Raw genomic sequence first — 17,576 nt, 5'->3', positions numbered from 1 at the left:
ATTACAATAATTTATTTATTTTCAAAATAACATATTAAAATTTGAATCATTTGCAAAGGATAGAAAAGGAATTATTACAATTATTTATTTATTTTCAAAATAACATATTTAAATTTGAATCATTTGCAAAGGATAGAAAAGAAATTATTACAATTATTTATTTATTTTCAAAATAACATATTAAAATTTTAATCATTTGCAAAGGATAGAAAAAGAATTATTACAATAATTTATTTATTTTCAAAATAACATATTAAAATTTGAATCATTTGCAAATGATAGAAAAAGAATTATTACAATTATTTATTTATTTTCAAAATAACATATTAAAATTTTAATCATTTGCAAAGGATAGAAAAAGAATTATTACAATAATTTATTTATTTTCAAAATAACATATTAAAATTTTAATCATTTGCAAAGGATAGAAAAAGAATTATTACAATAATTTTTTTATTTTCAAAATAACATATTAAAATTTGAATCATTTGCAAATGATAGAAAAAGAATTATTACAATAATTTATTTATTTTCAAAATAACATATTAAAATTTGAATCATTTGCAAAGGATAGAAAAAGAATTATTACAATAATTTATTTATTTTCAAAATAACATATTAAAATTTGAATCATTTGCAAATGATAGAAAAAGAATTATTACAATTATTTATTTATTTTCAAAATAACATATTTAAATTTGAATCATTTGCAAAGGATAGAAAAGGAATTATTACAATTATTTATTTATTTTCAAAATAACATATTAAAATTTGAATCATTTGCAAAGGATAGAAAAGGAATTATTACAATTATTTATTTATTTATTTTCAAAATAACATATTAAAATTTGAATCATTTGCAAATGATAGAAAAAGAATTATTACAATAATTTATTTATTTTCAAAATAACATATTAAAATTTGAATCATTTGCAAAGGATAGAAAAAGAATTATTACAATAATTTATTTATTTTCAAAATAACATATTAAAATTTGAATCATTTGCAAAGGATAGAAAAAGAATTATTACAATTATTTATTTATTTTCAAAATAACATATTTAAATTTGAATCATTTGCAAAGGATAGAAAAGAAATTATTACAATTATTTATTTATTTTCAAAATAACATATTAAAATTTGAATCATTTTCAAAGGATAGAAAAAGAATTATTACAATAATTTATTTATTTTCAAAATAACATATTAAAATTTGAATCATTTGCAAAGGATAGAAGGCTAGTATGGAATAAAAGGAAGAAAGTACAAACCTAGTTGAAATCAATATCCCAATAAAGTCGGCTTAAACAGAGTGTAAAGGCAGAAGATGATGAAATGTCTTATGTACGACATTTAAATTAAACTAGGATTTTAGAAAGATCTCCAGCATTACAGCATTATAGGAGCAGGCATAAGGAATTTCAAAAACTATTTGGTGAATGTACCTGGTAAACCAAGTGCAAGAGAGATCCAAACAATTGCGCTTTAAGGTGATATGTCCAAGAATATTTTTTGAAGTAGCTGAGTGGTCTTAGTTGCTGTGTAGTAAGGAGGAACTCGGATATATTCCTATTCATTACATAAAAAGGGTTATTAGAATATTACAAAAAAATCTCTTGATTAGAATAGCAGATGACTGCTTTATATCCCAACACAAAAAAGATTTTAAAAAAAACTTACGTTAATTTCAAACGTGAAGAAATTGATAGGCCATATCTATTTATAGCAGTTCAAATTTTATTAATGTGGTAATTCCAATCTCAGGTGAGATGATTAATTTTTCACTAGAGAAAACAATTTATTTTCATCCTTTCCTATAATCATTTTAGATATACATGTGACCCGTTGAGTCATAACTATTTACACTATTTATTCCACATTGATTTCATTTGAAAGTTTATAAACTGTGATATTCTTTTTGCATTACTAAAAATAATAATAATTTTTACTTATTATTTTTAATAATAATAATAATAATAATAATAATAATAATAATAATAATAATAATAATGCTCATTAGGTGTTTTCACACAGATCATCAAAGATTTCCCTGTGAGAACAAACTGTGGTGTTTCCTAGAGTCTGAGTGACAACAAGTCTCCCCACCTCTTTCGATAATCTTTGCTGATAATCTTTGCTGATTAATTTGCGTTATCACAACTGCACTTTACTATTGATTTCTCGTTGGTAGTGACCATTAGTCTTCACTGAAATTTGCGTGGCATTAAGCCTCCCCAATTTTCTTTGCAATAATTAATTGGACTCTTTGTTTGTGCTTTCTTTTCTTGCTCTTTCCATCCTCCCAATATTTAGTGTAGTATCAGTTGATACAGATACTTTATTATTATTATTATTATTATTATTATTATTATTATTATTATTATTATTATTATTATTATTATTATTATGTATTATTATTATTATGATTATTATTATGTATTATTATTATTATTATTATTATGTATTATTATTATTATTATTATTATGTATTATTATGTATTATTATTATTATTATATATTATTATTATTATTATTATATATTATTATTATGTATTATTATTATTATATATTATTATTATGTATTATTATGTATTATTATTATTATATATTATTATTATTATTATATATTATTATTATTATGTATTATTATGTATTATTATTATGTATTATTATTATTATTATTATTATTATTATTATATATTATTATTATATATTATTATTATTATGTATTATTATTATGTATTATTATTATTATATATTATTATTATTATATATTATTATTATGTATTATTATTATTATGTATTATTATTATTATGTATTATTATTATTATTATGTATTATTATTATTATTATTATTATTATTATTATATATTATTATTATATATTATTATTATTATATATTATTATTATATATTATTATTATTATATATTATTATTATGTATTATTATTATTATTATATATTATTATTATATATTATTATTATTATGTATTATTATTATATATTATTCTTATTATGTATTATTATTATTATTATATATTATTATTATATATTATTATTATATATTATTATTATTATGTATTATTATGTATTATTATTATTATATATTATTATTATGTATTATTATTATTATGTATTATTATTATTATTATTATATATTATTATTATTATGTATTATTATTATTATGTATTATTATATATTATTATTATATATTATTATTATTATGTATTATTATTATTATTATTATTATTATTATGTATTATTATGTATTATTATATATTTTTATTATTATGTATTATTATTATGTATTATTATTATATATTATTATTATGTATTATTATTATTATTATTATTATGTATTATTATTATTATGTATTATTATTATTATTATTATTATGTATTATTATTATTATTATTATATATTATTATTATGTATTATTATTATGTAGTATTATATATTATTATTATATATTATTATTATTATTATGTATTATTATTTTATTATGTATTATTATTATATATTATTATTATTATTATTATGTATTATTATTATATATTATTATTATTATATATTATTATTATATATTATTATTATGTATTATTATTATTATGTATTATTATTATTATTATTATTATATATTATTATAATTATGTATTATTATTATGAATTATTATGTATTATCATTATATATTATTATTATTATGTATTATTATTATTATGTATTATTATTATTATATATTATTATTATTATGTATTATTATTATGTATTATTATATATTATTATTATTATATATTATTATTATTATGTATTATTATTATTATGTATTATTATTATATATTATTATTATTATGTATTATTATTATGTATTATTATTATATATTATTATTATTATGTATTATTATTATTATTATTATTATTATTATTATTATGTATTATTATTATTATTATGTATTATTATTATTATGTATTATTATTATTATTATTATTATGTATTATTATTATTATTATGTATTATTATTATTATTATTATTATGTATTATTATTATTATTATGTATTATTATTATTATTATGTATTATTATTATTATTATTATTATTATGTATTATTATTATTATTATTATTATTATTATTATTATTATGTATTATTATTATCATTAATATGTATTATTATTATTATTATTATTATGTATTATTATTATTATTATGTATTATTATTATTATTATGTATTATTATTACTATTATTAATATTATTATTATTATTATTATTATTATTATTTTTATTATTATTATTATTATTATGTATTATTATTATTATGTATTATTATTATTATATATTATTATTGTGTATAATTATTATTATTATGTATTATTATTATTATGTATTATTATTATTATTATGTATTATTATTATTATTATGTATTATTATTATTATTATTATTTTTATTATTATTATTATTATGTATTATTATTATTATTGTTATGTATTATTATTATTATTATGTATTATTATTATTATTATTATGTATTATTATTATTATTATTATTATGTATAAATATTATTATTATGTATTATTATTATTATTATTATTATTATTATTATTATTATGTATTATTATTATTATTATGTATTATTATTATTATTATTATTATGTATTATTATTATTATTATGTATTATTATTATTATGTATTATTATTATTATTATTATTATTATGTATTATTATTATTATTATTATTATTATGTATAAATATTATTATTATGTATTATTATTATTATTTTTATTATTATTATTATTATTATTATTATTATTATCATTATTATTATTATTATTATTATTATTATTATTATGTATTATTATTATTATTATTATTATGTATTATTATTATTATTATTATTATTATCATTATTATTATTATTATTATTATTATCATTATTATTATTATTATTATTATTATTATTATTATTATTATTGGCTCACAAGAAGCTTTCACACAGGTCTTCAGAGATCTTTCCCTGAAAACAGACTGTGGTGTTCCCTGGAAGCTGAGAGACAACAAGTCTCCCCAGGTTTCCTGTACTCTCCACCTCTTTCGATAACATTTGCAAATAAATTTGCATTATCGCAACACCTGTTTGCCATTGATTTTTCGTTGGCAGCAGCTATTGGTCTTTGCTTGGATTTGAGTAGCAATAAGCCTCCCCAAGGTCCCAGTTCTTTTCGCACTTATTCAGCTAAGGTCTGGTCAGTTCATCGGTCTTTCCTTCCTCCTTACTTGGTTATTTGGTCTTGCTCTTGGGGGGGGGGGCAGTGATGTAGCAATGGAAGTAGCTTGCCACTGAGCATCCTTTTGGAGAGAGAAAAACTGGGGTATAACTTTGGATCTGGTGGAAGACTCCTCAACCATCTTCTGTTTCTGGATGATTTGAAAATATTCGGTAGAAATGAAAAGGAAATGGAGAGACTGATTGAACTTGTGGGGACATACTCAGGATGGAGTTTGGGATTAGTAAATGTGCGGTGCTGGTGATGAAAAGAGGAGTAAAGATTCATTCAAATGGAATAGTGCTGCCAAATGGAGAAATCATGAAAGAAATAGAAGATACAGGGTATAAGTATTTGGGAGTGATGGAGGGTGTAGGCATCATGAACAGAGAAATGAAGGAAAAAGTCAGAAAGGAGTATTTTAGAAGAGTGAAACTAATTGCAAAGTCGAAACTGTATGGAGGAAACCTAACGAAAGCAGTAAATGCATGGGCAGTCAGTGTTTTGAGATACAGTGCGGGAATTTTAGAATGGTCTGACAAGGAGTTTCATGCCATGGATATCAAAACAAGAAAGGTTTTAGCAATGTTTGGTATATTTCACATCCGAAGTAGCGTAGCAAGGCTGTATCAAAAGAGGACAAACGGTGGGAGAGGATTGAAAAGTGTAAAAGATTGTGTTAGAACCGAGGAGATGTCGTTGAAGGAGCATGTGGTTAGAAGTGGGGAGTAAATGCTTAAGGTTGTGGCCAATGAAGTGGAGGTATGTGAGACCAAGGCTGATTATGTGAAACGTATGGATAGAGAAAGGGCAGAGGAACTGGCTAGGAAGAAAATGCATGGAAGGTTCTTCCAGGATATAGCAGAAGTGGTTGATGAAAGATCATGGCAATGGCTAAGAGCTGGGTATCTGGCTAAGAGTACTGAAGCTTTTTTTTTGTGCAGCACAAGAGCAGGCATTAGGAACACGATTGTTCAAAAAAGTGGTTCTAGGAGACGAAGTTGCTGCAGAATGCTGGATTTGTGGTAAGACCTCAGAGTCAATTGCACACCTTGCAGCAGAGTGTAATGGACTGGCCCAGAGAGAGTACCGCAAAAGACACAATCACATGGGACTCCGGATATATTGCGAGTAGTGTAAGAAGGTTGGGGTGAAGTGTGCGGGAAAATGGTTTGAGGAGGTGCTTGATGAAGTGAGAACAAGTGAGGATGACAAGGTAGAGGTATGGTGGGACAAAAGTGTCATAACGACCAAGCAATTGGAACATAATCGTCTGGATTTTGTCGTCATTGACAAAGTCTCAAAAAATTGGCAGATTGTAGACTTTTCAGTACCCTGGGACAAGAATGTGAGAAAGAAAGAGAACGAGAAGTGGAGCAATTATGCTGCATTGACCTTGGATATAAGGTGTATACACGGGGTTAAAACACAAATAATACCGGTCATAGTTGGTACACTAGGAGTAGTATGAAGTTGTCTGGAAGAACAATTGAAAAAACTACAAATCCCCGATGTTTTAGGTGGCCTTCATACCTCTGCTATTGTACATCCTTAGAAAACTCCTTGATCTTTGAAGCTCCTGGTTTGGAGCCGGGATTAAGGGAAATCCTCTGGAAATGAATCCCATCCCTTTCCAGAGAGACGTTGATAAACGAAATCAGAATTATTATTATTATTATTATTATTATTATTATTATTATTATTATTATAGAAATATTACTATTCTTTATTATACTTATAAAGATTCATTATTTTGGCATCTAATTCAGATATCAATTTTTCATGTGTATGACGAACGTGCTTATGTAAATTAAATAATTGCATTACTAAAAAGAAAGTTACTCTTTCTCTAAATGTTTCCAGAAACAGTAAAGAATATTGGAGAGTGGTTGAATCAACATAGAATTAGAAAACCAAGAGAAATATTCAGATGACTTGGAAGTGATTACAACGAATTAGAACAAATAAAACGGATTTTCTTCCAAACGCAACTCAATCCCAGACCAAAATAATATTTTAGTCAGCATTTTGAGTTATCAAAGTGTATAGGACAAAAAGCTTAGTAAAACATACGTTAATTGACATTTAATGTTATAAAGTTACACATGTTTATAGGTATTAGGGGGCCAAGTGTAGGCTATATTTATTATAATTTAGTTTTATTCAAGTTGGTGAAAAGGAAATTGGAGTGCTTTGTGAAAATTCAAATATCTGCGACTTTTGTAAAATTTCAAAAACAAGCTAAAGAAGATAGTGATTTAATCGTGAAGTGGTTCCCAGGAATGCCGAAAATCAAATCACTCTAATTGCTACAGCTTTTCTTTGTTTGTTTTGTTAACATTCACTTTCCTCCTCATTCCTCAAAGTAAAGAACTTATCACAAGAAGGTGTTGACTTAAAGTATTTTCAACTTCAAAGCAAGGAAGTTTTCACAGTAACGTGTGACTTCAAAATATTTTCCAACCAATAAAAATCGTTTCAAGCTCCAAAGAGTAGCACGTATATGTAAAAATAGTAAGCTGACGCAAAGTTAGAAACTCCTATAAAGAAAACAGCCAAAAGCTGGGAACCCTGAGGTGACAACGTTTGGTCGCACTTGAAGGCACCCAAGAATGTCCCTTAGCAACAGCCAAGTCGAAAAAAAGTACTCAATGACGCATCTACCAGTGTTTATCGAGTCACACACATCACTATACACATTAACAAGAGCAAGGTAAACCAACGTGCACACATACACAATGCCACGCTGCCAAATACTCACATAATTATATAGCTTACATATGCATTTTATTCACACAATGAACCTTTTGACTTGTGACTCTTAATCCAACTTTCTTTATTCATACACGTGTTTGTATAAATAACTGAAAATAACTTTTATATTCTTATCTTTTGTTTAAAAATGTTTTGTTATAAAATTTCGTTTTTCTCCCTTTTTATTTACAAAACTTTGTTGATGTTTGAGTTAGCACTTGCTACTTGGTGACCCTTTTATTCTCTTTTATTTCGTTCATTTCAGCTTTTCTAAATATGCATATATATATATATATATATATATATATATATACACATATACATATATATATGTGTGTATGTGTGTATGCATATTTAGAATATATATATATATATATATATATATATATATATATATATATATGCATATTTAGAAGTATTGAAACATATATACATGTGTGCGTGTGTATAGTTAATTTATTATTTAAATATTTATTCAAAATTATTTTCTACGTGCATAAAATTATGTTATCTATATGTATTGTCTACGTAGAAAATATTTTTAAAAATATCAAAATAATAAATTAATTACAAATAATACGTGCCAAAAATGTGGGGGCGACCAGAAACAAAGGGCAGATAACCTCTCCCTTTAAAGCAGTCAGGGAGTGAAAAAAACTACCACAAAATAGCTTATAAAAAAATAAGAAGAAAATAAATAAATAAATAAGCAATCATATATATATATATATATATATATATATATATATATATATATATATATATATTATTTCTTATTTATATTTATGTCTCGGAAGTAGAGTGAAAAGCATATCTTATTTTTCTTATATTAATATTATTGGAATCTTTTCTTTTTTCCTTGTACACATTTTTGTGAATTATTCCATCTTTGGATTATTATGGACCATCTTCTTCCAATTACGGGATTTCCTTGGATTTTACTTGTACAAATGGAAATTCTTTTAACTTTCTTGAAGTTTTACACTTGGATTTTACCGTCACTTGATTTTTTATCTTCCACCAGACTATCCGTTCATGTGTAATCACCTTTTTCTTTGCCATATTCCCTCTGCTTCACTTTTTTGTTATCAAGTAAGATCTTTGATTTACTTGTTTTTTCATCAAATACTTCTGCATGCAAAATCCGATCCCGCATTTTTCCAATTCCTACCCTCTGATGAAAAGGAAAGTATTTCTTTGAAACTCCGTGGATTAAGGACTATCCATTTATCTAGTGTTTCCTTTTCAGATTAAATATTTTTTGTAACTCATTTCAAAGTGTTTTTAACATATTTTATTAACTGTTTGCTCATATATATATATATATATATATATATATATATATATATATATATATATATATATATATATATATAGAGAGAGAGAGAGAGAGAGAGAGAGAGAGAGAGAGAGGGGGAGAGTTTGTTTATTATACAAACATTATTGGTTACATATGTGCATGCATGTTTCAGTGGATCATCAGAAGAGGAAGGAAATTACTAGGTAATAAGATAAGGATGCTACAACAATTGGAATATTAGGGGATTTTATATATGTTGAATAAATTAGACGGAGGAGAGAGGGTTATCTAGGGAATTATTTATTAGAATTAGATAAAAGACTTTTACTTTATTAATTGAATGATCTATAAAAAATTATTCAACTTTGAACTGCCATTTCTTATATATACATATGAGAACTAATATGTGTGTGTGTGTGTGTGTGTGTGTGTGTGTGTGTGTGTGTGTGTGTGTGTGTGTGTGTGTGTGTGTGTGTGTGCCCTCCATTTTTTTTCTTTTAAAAAAATAACCATGAATTTCAATTATGTCTTAGGTGCATTACAGTTTAGACATTTTCTAGAATCAAAATTAATTGAATTAGAATAAATATTCTAGACATGAGCTTTAGTTGCATTATCTCTTGATTTTTAATCTTCTTAATAAAATATAAAACTGTTGCTTGGGAAATTTCGGGCATTCACACTAAGAAAAAGAACTTAGGGAGACAAATGTTTATTAACTAACTTTTATTTTTATTCAAACTGACTGTGCCTTGTTTGGGGTGTTTTCACCCCAAACAAGGCACAGTCCAATTTGATGCAGGGGGCTACTATCGGGGACATAAGTTGCAGGGATATTATGAAGGGAGATGAGCAGCAAGATGTATGTTGACATTACACTTGAACTTCTGCATGTCTGTACAGTTGGGAAAGCAGAATCCTGGAAGGGAGTTCAAAAGTCTAGCAGTTTTGGGGAAGAAACTATTGGAGTACCTATTTACTATGCCTCCCCACGGGACAGAGTTAGACACCAGGGTCGTTTTTTAACGTGGAGAAAAGGTACAAAAATAAAAAAAATTGTCTCAGTCGTGAAGGACTGATCCTCCACCGAAAGAGAACAAGAAATGAAAGTGCAGCATCTGAAGAATAGATACTACACTTTGATCTTGACCAAAGGCCAAGAAACTATTGGAGTAGAAGGCTCTCCTACACCTAGGGATCTCCACTGTGTAGGGATGGGATTTAGCTGCTTGTCAGGTTTGTCAGGAGTATTTAGGTCGAGGCGACACAAGTGCTTGTAGTTCGTCAGAGCATCCACCATTAAAATACTTGTAGAATAGGCAGAGGGATGCAACATTTCGTCAATGGGACAGAGGCTGAAGCTTAGATTACAGTGCGGGACCTATCAGGTTGGCGACTTTCTTTTGAACACTGTCCAAGAGTGAGAGACTAGTAGCAGATGCACCAGCCCAAATGGGACAACAATGCTCCATACATGGGCGAATGGTGGCCTTATAGAGGTACAGGATACTTTGAGATGTAAGTAGGTTTTAGCATGGTAGAGAGAGCCCACCTTCTTCGCAACAGCCTTGGCTATGCTCTCCATGTATCTGTTCCAATTAATGTTTCCTCTGAACGTTAGGCTGAGGAGTTTAAAAGAAATACTTTCAGGTAATGTGTTTTTGGCATTGCTATTGGTGATAGAGAAGGTTTCATGTAATTATTGAAAGAAACAAGCTTTAATAGTCTATGATAGATGTTTTGTTAATGGCGTGTTCATTTGTCTGTTTCACATGTTTTTAATGGCGTGTTCATTTGTCTGTTTCACATGTTTTTAATGACGTGTTCATTTGTCTGTTTCACATGTTTTTAATGACGTGTTCATTTGTCTGTTTCACATGTTTTTAATGGCGTGTTCATTTGTCTGTTTCACATGTTTTTAATGACGTGTTCATTTGTCTGTCACAAATAACATTTGCTTGTTAATTAGATTGAATAGACGCATTTTATTTCAGTCGCGGCTTCTATCACACTTCCGTGTTTTGTTGGTCTGTAAATGTAAGCATTATCGTTGGCCTGTCCCGTTTTCGTTTGACATCAGATTCTCATCAGAAAATGTGTAGATTGAATAGAAGAATGGATCCGTTCATGTTTTCTTAAAACGTTTTTCTTTTCTGTTTTGTCCTTCTTCCCTTCTGTTTCAGACAGTTCATTCCTCGGGCTTATTTACTTTACGTGAAAAACTTCAGCTGTTGAGTATAGGGGGAAAAAACACTCTAAAATGTCACTAGTCCAAAACTTTATTAAAAAAAAAATAAATAAAAAATAAATAAATGTATGTGAATAAAAAAAGAATCGGTATTTATTATATCCTCATCCCTTTTCTCCTGAACTTCCTCCTTCTCATAGTCCCCTCCTTCCTTCGATTGATCAACCTCCTCCTCTCCCCCTGTCTATCCCTTTTCACTTCTATTGCGTATACATTTTCTAGTTTTTATTTCAGTAGTACTCAATACATAAGTACAGCTTAGTAGTAGTAGTAGTAGGAGGAGGAGGAGGAGGAGGAGGAGGAGGAGGAGGAGGAGGAGGGGTAGTAGTGGAATAGAGTAGGAGGAAGAGGCGGAGTATGAAAATATATACTGTAGAATCCCGGGATACGGCATTAAAATTAGTAACAAAATACAGTACATTATACAATTCACATGCATATAATCATTAGGGCTGTGACAACAGCATATTCTTTTTATTGTTTTGACTCTTGAGTATATATCCATTAATATCTTATAGGTTTTTATATAGACTGATGTGGTTCTCGCTTGATTGACTGTGTCTTACTGTGTCGGGTGTACACTTAAGAGTCCAAAGAATGAAAAGAATATTCTGTAATCACAGCCCTAATAATCAAATAACATTATAAATAACTACGTAAGGCGGACAAATACCGTAACCAAAGGCCGGAAAAACATCGTATTCAACATCGTAACCTGAAAAAAACCGTATCCTAGGGTTACCAAGAATATTGTTTGCGAAGAAAGCTGGTAGAGTTTTATTTTTGTTTTTTTAGTAGCAAACTATATATATATATATATATATATATATATATATATATATATATATATATATATATATATATATCATTCACATTGAGGAAGACCGAAGGGCCGGTCGAAAATATGTGCTTTTGAAAGAAACACTTGTTTTTTTCAAAAGACTTTTTGCATTCCTATACGTCAACACATAGGAAATAAATACAGAAAAGATATAAACATTTATATATTTTTCGTATTGATTTTTTATTCATACATACATCTATATATATATATATATATATATATATATATATATATATATATATATATATATATATATATTAAAATCAAAGGGATGTAGTGTTTACCTGATATACGTAATGGTAAACATCAAACTAATATGAATAAGAGTATTTATATATAGAAAATGTAATCTCAACCGAATTAAAAAAGCTCAATACGCAATAGAGAGTAGAGCTTATTATAAGAGAAAGAAAAATTTAAACTGTAAGTTGAACTTTACAATCAAAATTTATTGTTCGACTGAATACTTAAAAAAAAAATTACAAAGTCCTTATTCGGCAGAGTTTCAAAGAATGCTATTTTGTTATTCTTCTCATCATAAGACGTAAAGAAATCAGCAAATTATATTTGTAGCAATGATAGAATTTGCTAGCTAAGGCATTAAGTTAAACCGCAATTTAATGTAGTTATAAATTGCCAAATAAAAAAGTGATCCTAGCAGAGGAAGTTGCTGCAGAATGCCAGATTTGTGGTAAAACCTCAGAGTCAATTGCACACCTTGCAGCAGGGTGTAGTAGACTAGGCCAGAGAGAGTACCGCAAAAGACACAATCACATGGGACTCCGGGATATATTGGGAGGTGTGTAAGAGGGTAGGGGTGAAGTGTGCTGGAAAATGGTTTGATGAGGTGCTTGATGAAGTGAGAACAAGTGATGATGGCAAGGTAGAGGTATGGTGGGACAAAAGTGTCATAACGACCAAGTAATTAGAACATAATCGTCCGGATTTGGTCGTCATTGACAAGGTCTCAAAAAACTGGCAAATTGTAGACTTTTCAGTACCCTGGGACAGGAATGTCAGAGAGAAGGAGAAGGAGAAGTGGAGCAATTATGCTCCATTGGCCTTGGAGATAAAACGTGTACATGGAGTTAAAACACAAATAACCCCGGTTGTAGTTGGTACACTAGGAGTAGTATGAAGTTTTCTGGAAGGACAATTGAAAAAAACTACAAATCCCCGATGTTTTAGGTGGCCTTCATACCTCTGCAATTATAGGTACTACCAACATCCTTAGGAAAACCCTTGATCTTTGAAGCTGCTGGTTTGAAGCCGGGGTTGAGGGAAATCCTCTGGAAAATAATCCCATCCCTTTCTAGAGAGACGTCGATAAACGAAATCAGAATTATTATTATTATTATTATTATTATTATTATTATTATTATTATTATTATTATTATCCATGATCATTGACTATACCATTATTAAAATTACTTTGCATTTATTATTATTATTATTATTATTATTATCATTATTATCATTATTATTATTATTTTGTCATCTTGATCATCATAATGGCTTTTCGACAGCCTTAATAAGCTATGATTCTGCAACACTTAAAACTTTATAATCCTCACTCCTCCAACTTTTTTTAATCATGACATCGAATTTAACACGTTATAGAAAGATCTGTTTCGTTCTGTCTAGACAATTTCCGGTCAGAGTAATACGAGCTTTCACGGACTGATTTTTTACACGCTTAGCCTGAACTTAATTACTTTAAAACTTAATCTGAAATCTTTAAAATTCAATCTGAAATCACTTTTTCTAATTAAGCCGATGATGAAGGTTCTCATACTGGTTTTCTCTATTTTTACTATTAAGTCCCATTTAACTGGGAAGAGACTTCTCTTGGGGCTACTGCACTGCCCGGAAAAGACAATTTTCATTATTTCAGCTGTTTTGAAGGCTTTCCAATCGGATTATATGCATCGTCATGCTGGACTTATTTTGGACTCCATTCTCTCTAAAGAACTATTTTGCATTTCGGATCAACTTGAGACGATTTTCACGCAAGCTGAAATATTATACGCGGTTTGTTCCAACATTTTTTCCACTTTTTTATTTGGCAATTTATAACTACAATAAATTGCGGTTTCACTTAATGCTTTAACTAACAAACTCTTGCATTGCTACAAATATAATTTGCTGATGTCTTTATGTCTTCTGATGAGAAGAATAACAAAATAGCATTCTTTGAAACTCCGCGGTTTTTCGGAGTATTCAGTCGAACAATAAATTTTGATTGTAAAGTTCAACTTAAAGTTTTAATTTTCTTTATTTTAAAAATAATATATATATATATATATATATATATATATATATATATATATATATATATATATATATATATATATCAGTTCTCCTGATGATTAATACAAGAACTTTTAGTATTATAGGATCGGTAAGACCAATATTTTAAGTAAAGACCGGATCCAACTCATATGAGTAAACTATTATGGCAATAAAAAGTAATCGACTGACTTAAACAAAAATTGGGAGGATTCTCTAAGAGAAAGCTTTGGATTAAAAATATTTTTTTTATAAAATCTTGAAAACTTTAAGGACTTTATAGGGCTTAAACTAGTTTATATTTAATAATTAATTCATTCCCCCTATTTTTTTTTATATACATATATTCCCCCCTACTTTTTCATATCCGATTCATTGTTCCCCCCCCCTTTTCTTTTTAAAACGTAATTAAGCTCGATTTTAGCTCTGTTGAGCGAGCTTCGAAACCGGTCAGCTGACACATTCATTTTTATTTTTTAATTTCACAATTTTAAATAAATAATGTTTTCGAACAAGTTTAGATTTAGTCTTTACATAGCCATAATATATATATATATATATATATATATATATATATATATATATATATATATATATATATATATATATAATAACATAGCCATAATATATATATATGTATGCACGTATATATATATATATATATATATATATATATATATATATATATATGCATATATATATATATATATATATATATATATATATATATATATATTGAGAAAAATAGAAAAACCGAATGAAATTATTAAAATAATCAACGTTTCGTCCTTATTTCAGAGGACATCTTCAGGATAATTGAAGTAAAAATGCAAGAAAAGAAAAAGTCATAGATCGTACGAAAAAGAGAACAGTTTTTGAATCCTACCCATGTCGGAAAGGACAAACATGTGTGCGTATGGGAAGGTTGGGTTGTTCGATGTCTATATATACACTTTTAAAAATGCGTTAAAATAAATATGTACATTTTTTTCTCTCTCCTGTAAACTTATTCATTTTGTTGAAATATTTAAGGAAAAACGGTTTAGCCAGGATCTGTTTTGATATTTTGTTCTTTGATTATTATTTTCCCTATGCTAGGGGTTAAATAGTAGAAGCCTTTTCTTTGCGTAATAGCACTAATATTGAATACTAATACTATTACGCAAAGAAAAGGCTTCTACCATTTAACTCCTAGCATAGGGAAAATAATAATCAAAGAACAAAATATCAAAACAGATCCTGGCTAACCGTTTTTCCTTAAATATTTCAACAAAATGAATAAGTTTACAGGAGAAAAAAAAATCTACATATTTATTTTAACGCATTTTTAAAAGTGTATATATAGACATCGAACAACCCAACCTTCCCATACGCACACATGTTTGTCCTTCCCGACATGGGTAGGATTCAAAAACTGTTCTCTTTTTCGTATGGTCTATGACTTTTTCTTTTCTTGCATTTTTACTTCAATTATCCTGAAGATGTCCTCTGAAATAAGGACGAAACGTTGATTATTTTAATAATTTCATTCGGTTTTTCTATTTTTCTCAAAACATAACGTCAACCACCGCTGGTATTTTTACATTCCTTATGCATATATATATATATATATATATATATATATATATATATATATATATATATATATAGACGACACAACCATATCTAAAATAACAAAACTCTGCACAACATACAATAGTACATTAACTAAAAAAAGAAAAAGACTTCCTTACAAACTTCACAACAAAAACAAACATCTTCTATGGGCTACCCAAAATACACAAATCTAACCAGGTAAGACATCCCATCAACATACAAAAGTCAGAATACATAATCACCCCAAACCCCAACGACCTCACATTCAGACCCATAGTAGCAGGACCATCATGCCTAACAAGCAGACTTAGCAACCTAATAGATATACTATTACAGCCCTTCACCAATCTAGTCAGAAGTTTTGTAAGAGATAACACACACTTCCTTAGCTCCCTACCACAAACAGTAGACGATGGGACTATACTAGCCACATTCGACGTTATCAGCCTATATAGCAATATCCCACACAATCTAGGAAAAGAAGCTATCGCATATTGGATTGACAAACATACACAGACTTTACACCCCAGATTCAATAAACAATTCGTGATTGATAGCATCGATATAATCCTCAATAACAACTCCTTCCAATTCAATAAAGACAACTACATCCAAATACTAGGCACAGCAATGGGTACCAAAATGGCACCGACATATGCCACCATTACACTCGCCTTTCTAGAAGAGACCCTTTATGAAAGAATAGAGCAAAAGTACGGGCACAATATAAAAACACTCTTCATAAAATCTTGGAAAAGATACCTAGACGACTGCTTTATCCTCTGGAGAACCTCATGGGGGATATCAAAGAACTCCACACTTTGCTACAAAATCTACACCCAAAAATAAACTTCACACTAGAACAAAGCCCCACAGAACTACCTTTCCTAGACATCCTAGTAACAATAAAAAACAACAACATAATCACAGACATCTACCACAAAGCCACAGACACTCAACAATACCTCCACTTCAAAAGCCACCATCCTAAAAACTGTCTAAAATCAATACCCTACTCCCTAGCACTTAGAGTCTGCACCATAGTAACAGACAGACACCTCCGTTCAACTAGACTGAATGAACTACAAATAACACTGCGGAAAAGAGGATACCCACTACCACTAATACAGAAAGGTATTGAACTGGCTGAAAAAATTCCAATAGACCAACTAAGAACCCCAAAAGAAAACAACAAAGAACAAATTCTAGCATACGTCTCTACACACAACACAAACAACCCAGAACTATTCACACAGATAACAAAAAACCTTATCCTC

The 17,576-nt window shown here is 27.7% G+C and overlaps 1 pseudogene; it reads right to left on the bottom strand.

Annotated features, from left to right (window-relative positions):
* Positions 1 to 10,255: 10,255 nt before the first annotated feature.
* On the bottom strand, positions 10,256 to 10,490 carry LOC145269968 (U2 spliceosomal RNA; annotated as a pseudogene).
* Positions 10,491 to 17,576: the final 7,086 nt, after the last annotated feature.

Source organism: Euprymna scolopes, chromosome 45 (assembly GCF_053919585.1).
Source record: "Euprymna scolopes isolate OS-2025 chromosome 45, ASM5391958v1, whole genome shotgun sequence".
Classification (NCBI taxonomy): Eukaryota; Metazoa; Mollusca; class Cephalopoda; order Sepiida; family Sepiolidae; genus Euprymna; species Euprymna scolopes.
The sequence above is the reverse complement of the archived record's forward strand: the minus strand, read 5'-3'. Positions and strand labels throughout refer to the sequence as shown.